The sequence below is a fragment of the Moschus berezovskii genome, chromosome 10, assembly GCF_049115385.1.
Source record: "Moschus berezovskii isolate FMDL1 chromosome 10, NW_MosBer_1.0, whole genome shotgun sequence".
NCBI classification, from domain to species: Eukaryota; Metazoa; Chordata; class Mammalia; order Artiodactyla; family Moschidae; genus Moschus; species Moschus berezovskii.
Genome location: NC_142469.1, coordinates 43,700,563 through 43,705,889, shown reverse-complemented (window position 1 = coordinate 43,705,889; position 5,327 = coordinate 43,700,563). Strand labels below are relative to the sequence as shown.

Sequence of the window (5,327 nt, the reverse complement as noted above, 5' to 3'; positions counted from 1 at the left end):
TACTTTGGCCACCTGATGTGAAGAACTGATTCCTTGGACCCTGATGCTGGGAAAGATTGAAGGCAGGAGGAGAAGGGGACGAAAGAGGATGAGATGATTGGATGGCATCACTGACTCAATGAACATGAGTTTGAGTAAACTCTGGGAGTTGGCGATGGACAGGGAGGCCTGGTGTGCTGCAGTCTATGGGGTCACAAAGAGTCGGACACGACTGAGTGACTGAACTGAACTGAACTGAAGGTGGCTCAGTTGGAAAGAATCTGCCTGCGAATGCAAGAGCCACAGGAAAATCAAGTTTGACTCCTGGGTTGGGAAGATCCCCTGGAGAATGAAATGGCAACCCACCCCAGTATTCCTGTCTGGGAAATCCCATGGACAGAGAAGCTTGACAGGCTCTAGTCCAAGGGGTCTCAAAGAGTTGGGCATGATTTATAGGTTATATTGATTTTTTATTTAACATCTTGAATTTATTTCATATGTATATTTGTCTCCTCACCATTTCCATTGTCTTACCACCACTATACCTATGCCCTATGATAACATTTCATGTGTACTTAAAACCAAGCAAAGGGTGGAGTTCCTTCTTTAAAAACTCAATTAGGCATTTTGGACAACACACTCTTGGCAATGGAACCTGGACAACATTTATCAGACATGGTAGGGATGGTTCTCTTCTTCATTATGAAAAGGACTGCCAGATGTCAATTGTTACAGATATGAAATTAGATGGAAAATTTTAATAAACCATTTAAACTTTTTTTTTTAAAGAGACTTCCTCCACTTCCACTGCCAGAGATCTTGAGTAGACTCCTGCCCAGTCATCTGGAAATAATCCTTCACATAGTTGATGATGTTGGCTTCCACTCTGGGAAACATTCTTTTTCTATACTTGCTTGTATTTTTGCTTTAATGTCTTCTACAGAACTAGATTCTTTCAGTGTTTTAGGAGTTCTTTCCTATTTTTTAAAGAATTCTTGACCTTTGATCTTGGGGTTGAAGTTTTCGAGGTTTTTTTCCATTCTGGTTTGTTTTTTGTGCATTTTTGGCTGGAGTATCTTATATGGATTTCTTTACTAGAGCTTTTTTTCTTTAGCTTTCCTATTACCAAAATCAACATCGTAGTCATCTTATTTTACTTTTTTCTGTTAACTTGATATCACTTCTGGGGGAAGGAAGGTTTTCCAGATATACTTAAGAGTGTCACATCCTCCTTCTCTTCATCTTTGGATCTGCATCTTCCTTTACAGCTACTAGGTGTGTGCACTAATATGCACAAGCCCTAAACCACACTTCAACTGTAAGATCCCAGGTGGTGTTATTTCAGAGCTCTCACAGGAAACTGTTGGCTGAATAGACATTTTCAAAGTTGCCAGTGCTACTTTAATTGGACTGCTTTCATAATTCACTGCCTCTGCTTCAATAGTGTGCAATTCATCCTTTGCACTAGCCCTTGAACTGACTGTTCTTAAGATAACTGTTGCTCGTTTTCCTCATAATCTTCGTTGGCCTTTAGTTCACAACTAAAAAGATAGTTCTGAAACCCTAGGGTCCATCCCCACATTCACTGAATTTTCCATGAGGTTGATGGCACATGTTTGTTTGGAGAGAAGGTGGACAGAGATAAACAACTACTGTTCTGGAGAACAGTCATTATTTAAAAATATATATATAGTCATGTTTTGTTATTCATAGTTGTATTATTAAAATTTTCATGCATTTATATTTTAATTCTTTAGTTAGTTTGGAGATTTAAGTATAGTGGCAGTGACTTATAATTGTCCTGATTCACATCAATATAATTCAATTCAATTAAGTTAAAGTCATTTCAATAAATATTTGAGGGCCTATTAGTCACAAAATTAATGAGGCTTAATTCTTCTCACCCTTAATATTATATTGATCATCCAGCATAGATAGTACACTAATATATATGCAGCAAGATTTCAAAAAATGGTATCATTTGACGCTTTATTAATTTTTTATGGTGATGTGTCTGTCTCTTATTTACATAAATGAATCATTTGTTTTCTTTGTTACTTTGTTTTCTTTCTCTGATAAGATGAAACATACATGTAAGGAAAATATGTTTTCAAATTAATTTCTGTTGTTTAGATTAAGCCATAAGGACTTAGGAAAACATTTATATGCCCCATACATTTATTTCAGGTTTAAAGTTGCAAGTATGCTTTAGTTTATTATTTTACAGCAGAGGAAGTAATGTATATTTTTATTCTTACATTGAAAACAGAATAAAAACAGTTTAGGCTATCAAATGAAGTTCTTGGTCTTTTTTTTCCCAGTGATCACCAAGCTTAAATCTGTGGGGAGGAGGACAGTTTTCTTAGTGTTTTCTACCTGGCTCAACATTCCCAGACAGCAATTACAAGCCAAATATAATTTCAGTAAATGAGAAATTCTTGTTTTCATGTACTGATTGGCTTTATTACACATGAAGTTTAATTGGGAGGCTTCTCCAGCTTATCTGGGTAATGATGAACAGCTGCAGTAGATTGCATTCCCTTCCCCACTCCACCCCTACATCATTTTGATCAAACAGCACCCAAACAAAACCTTGTACAACTGTGTGATAGGAGAATCATTTAAATGCACTGCAAACCCTGACTGCATTTGAGCCCAGCAAGCAGTTTCGTAAGAAGACAGAGGGAAACAAAAAGCTGAGAGGAAATGTTCAAATTAGCAGTGCACCCTCACCCCTGACTCCAGACCATTGCAGCTATAAGGTTTGACTACTGGAATTCCAATGTATTGTGCTTAACTAGATCTCTATCCCACATGAATAAGTGGTACCACCCAAAGCAGAAGTGTGCTTGTCTAATTCAGAGGTGCTAAATGGTAGATTTTAATATCCTCAACAGAAGAATATCATTGGTAATTTCAGTAGCAAAGAGAAAGGATGACTCTAACTGCCTTGAAGGGGTTATAAAGTAAGGGGCTTCCCTGGTGGCTCAGAGGTTATAGCGTCTGCCTGGAATGCAGGAGACCCGGGTTCGATCCCTGGGTTGGGAAGATCCCCTGGAGAAGGAAATGGCAACCCACTCCAGTACTCTTGCTTGGAGAATCCCATGGAGGGAGGAGCCTGGTGGGCTACAGTCCATGGGGTTGCAAAGAGTTGGACACGACTGAGCGACTTCACCTATCTTATAACATCTTTAATAACAACAGCTAATATGTTAGAGCAGGCTTCCCCAGTGGCTCCTCCGTAAAGAATCTGCCTGCAATGCAGGAGATGAGGTTCAATTACTGGGTCGGGAAGATCCCCTGGAAGAGAAAATGGCCCCAATATTCTTGTTGGAGTATCCCATGAACAGAGGAGGCTGGTGGGCTATAGTCTTTGGGGTTGCAAAGAGTCAGACATTACTGCACACTTGCAACATGTTTGAGCACTTACTCTGGGGGTAAGCAGTGTATTCATACTGAGTGTTTCACATGCATCATCTCAGTCCTCTCCATAACCCTAGAATAAATCTACTCGGCATATGTTAGAGATGATGCCTAGATCTCTCATGAAGCTTGTCTGGGGTCCAAAGCCAATGAGACCTGAGTCCAGGTCCACCCTTCTGAGACATTCACTCTTACTCTAATGGTTAGGTTAACAGAGAATGCTGTACAAGGAACTCATTCAGAGAAAGTAACTTGATGGAGTAGTTGTTAGGGCAGCAGATAGTTTTCCACTTCATTTACCAATTGACCACGTCACCGAATATATAACCAGTACTCTATGTTTATCTACAAGCATGTTTTGAATGACCTTCTCTTTACTATGTGGTATTGTGATGCTGCAGTGTTTGTTAGGGAGTAAAAGTTTTCAGGTAAAAATGATTTGCTTAGTAATAAAGGAAGAGTTTGTCTGTAATGCTTTAGATGTTAGAGAAATGTATGCCATTGAGCCGCTCTTGCTGGCTCTTCCTCACCCAGGGCTCCTCTTCCCATACCCTCCTTTTCTGCACAGTTTGGTCCTGTCATGATCTTCATTTGGGGCTTTAAGAGGCTTAGTTAACAGCCTTTTATCCCACTGTCTGCTTTAAAATTAGTCACTTTTACCTCTCTTATCTTTTCAGTTCATGACAGCAAGGAAGTGGAATAATAAGAGGGAGTTTTCTTTTTTGTTGTTAATTTATTTATTTTAATTGGAGGCTAATTACTTTACAATATTGTGGTGGTTTTCTTCATACATTGACATGAATCACCCACAGGTATACATGTGTCCCCCCATCCCAAACCCCCATCCCACCTCCCTCTCCATCCCATCCCTCTGGGTTGTCTCAATGCACTGGGAGTTTTAAAATCAGACAGACCCAGGTTCAAGTGCCAGTACTGGCACTCACTGACGCTTAGCACTGAAGGCGCTGAATTTTCCAGAGTTTCAGTTTCCTCGTCTGTGAAATGTGAAGTAACAAAGACACAACCTTTTTGGATAGTGAGATTCATTTAAAGCCTTGTTCTTGGTATATTGTGTGTGTGTGTTGCTGAGTTGTGTCTGACTCTTTGTGACCCCATGGTCTGTAGCCTGCCAGGCTCCTCTGTCCATGTAATTCTTCAGGCAAGAATCCTGAAGTGGGTTGCCATTTCCTTCTCCAGGGGACATTCCTGACCCAGGAACTGAACCTGGGTCTCCTGCATTGCAGGCAGATTCTTTACCATTTGAGCTGCCAGGGAAGCCCCTTTTGGTACATTCAGTTCAGTTCAGTCCAGTTCAGTCGCTCAGTCGTGTCCGACTCTCCACGACCCCATGAATCACAGCACGCCAGGCCTCCCTGTCCATCACCAACTCCCGGAGTTCACTCAAACTCATGTCCACAGAGTCGGTGATGCCATCCAGCCATCTCATTCTCTGGCGTCCCCTTCTCCTCCCGAAATGCTCAAATATTAGTCATGAATAATTGTCAACAACAATGCAGCCCTATTCATTTCGAATCCATTGTACTTGCTCTTACCCAAATTTATTGTTGTTGTTGTTCAGTCGCTCAGTCACGTCCAACTCTTTGTGCCCCATGGACTGTAGCATGCCAGGCTTCCATGTCCTTCACCGTCTCCCAGAACTTGCTCAAACTCACGTCTATTGAATTGGTGGTGCAATCCAACCATATCATCCTCTTTCATCCCTTTCTCCTGCCTTTAATCTTTCCCACCATTAGGGTCTTTTCTAATGAGTTGGCTTTTCACATCAGGTGGCCAAAGTATTGGAGTTTCAGCTTCAGCATCGGTCCTTCCAATGAATATTAAGGGCTAATTTCCTTTAGGATTGACTGGTTTGATCTTCTTGCAGTTCAAGGGACTCTCCAGAGTCTTCTCCAACGCCACAGTTC

At 40.9% G+C, this 5,327-nt stretch overlaps 1 non-coding gene and 1 pseudogene across 1 annotated transcript; one reads left to right on the top strand and one right to left on the bottom strand.

Moving 5' to 3' along the window:
• Positions 1-762: 762 nt before the first annotated feature.
• On the bottom strand, positions 763-1,561 carry LOC129560781 (nucleophosmin pseudogene; annotated as a pseudogene).
• Positions 1,562-2,955: 1,394 nt separating this feature from the next.
• On the top strand, positions 2,956-3,027 carry TRNAS-GGA (transfer RNA serine (anticodon GGA)). The gene has a single exon. It is a non-coding gene; the product is annotated as a tRNA-Ser (tRNA).
• The last annotated feature ends 2,300 nt before the right edge of the window (positions 3,028-5,327 follow it).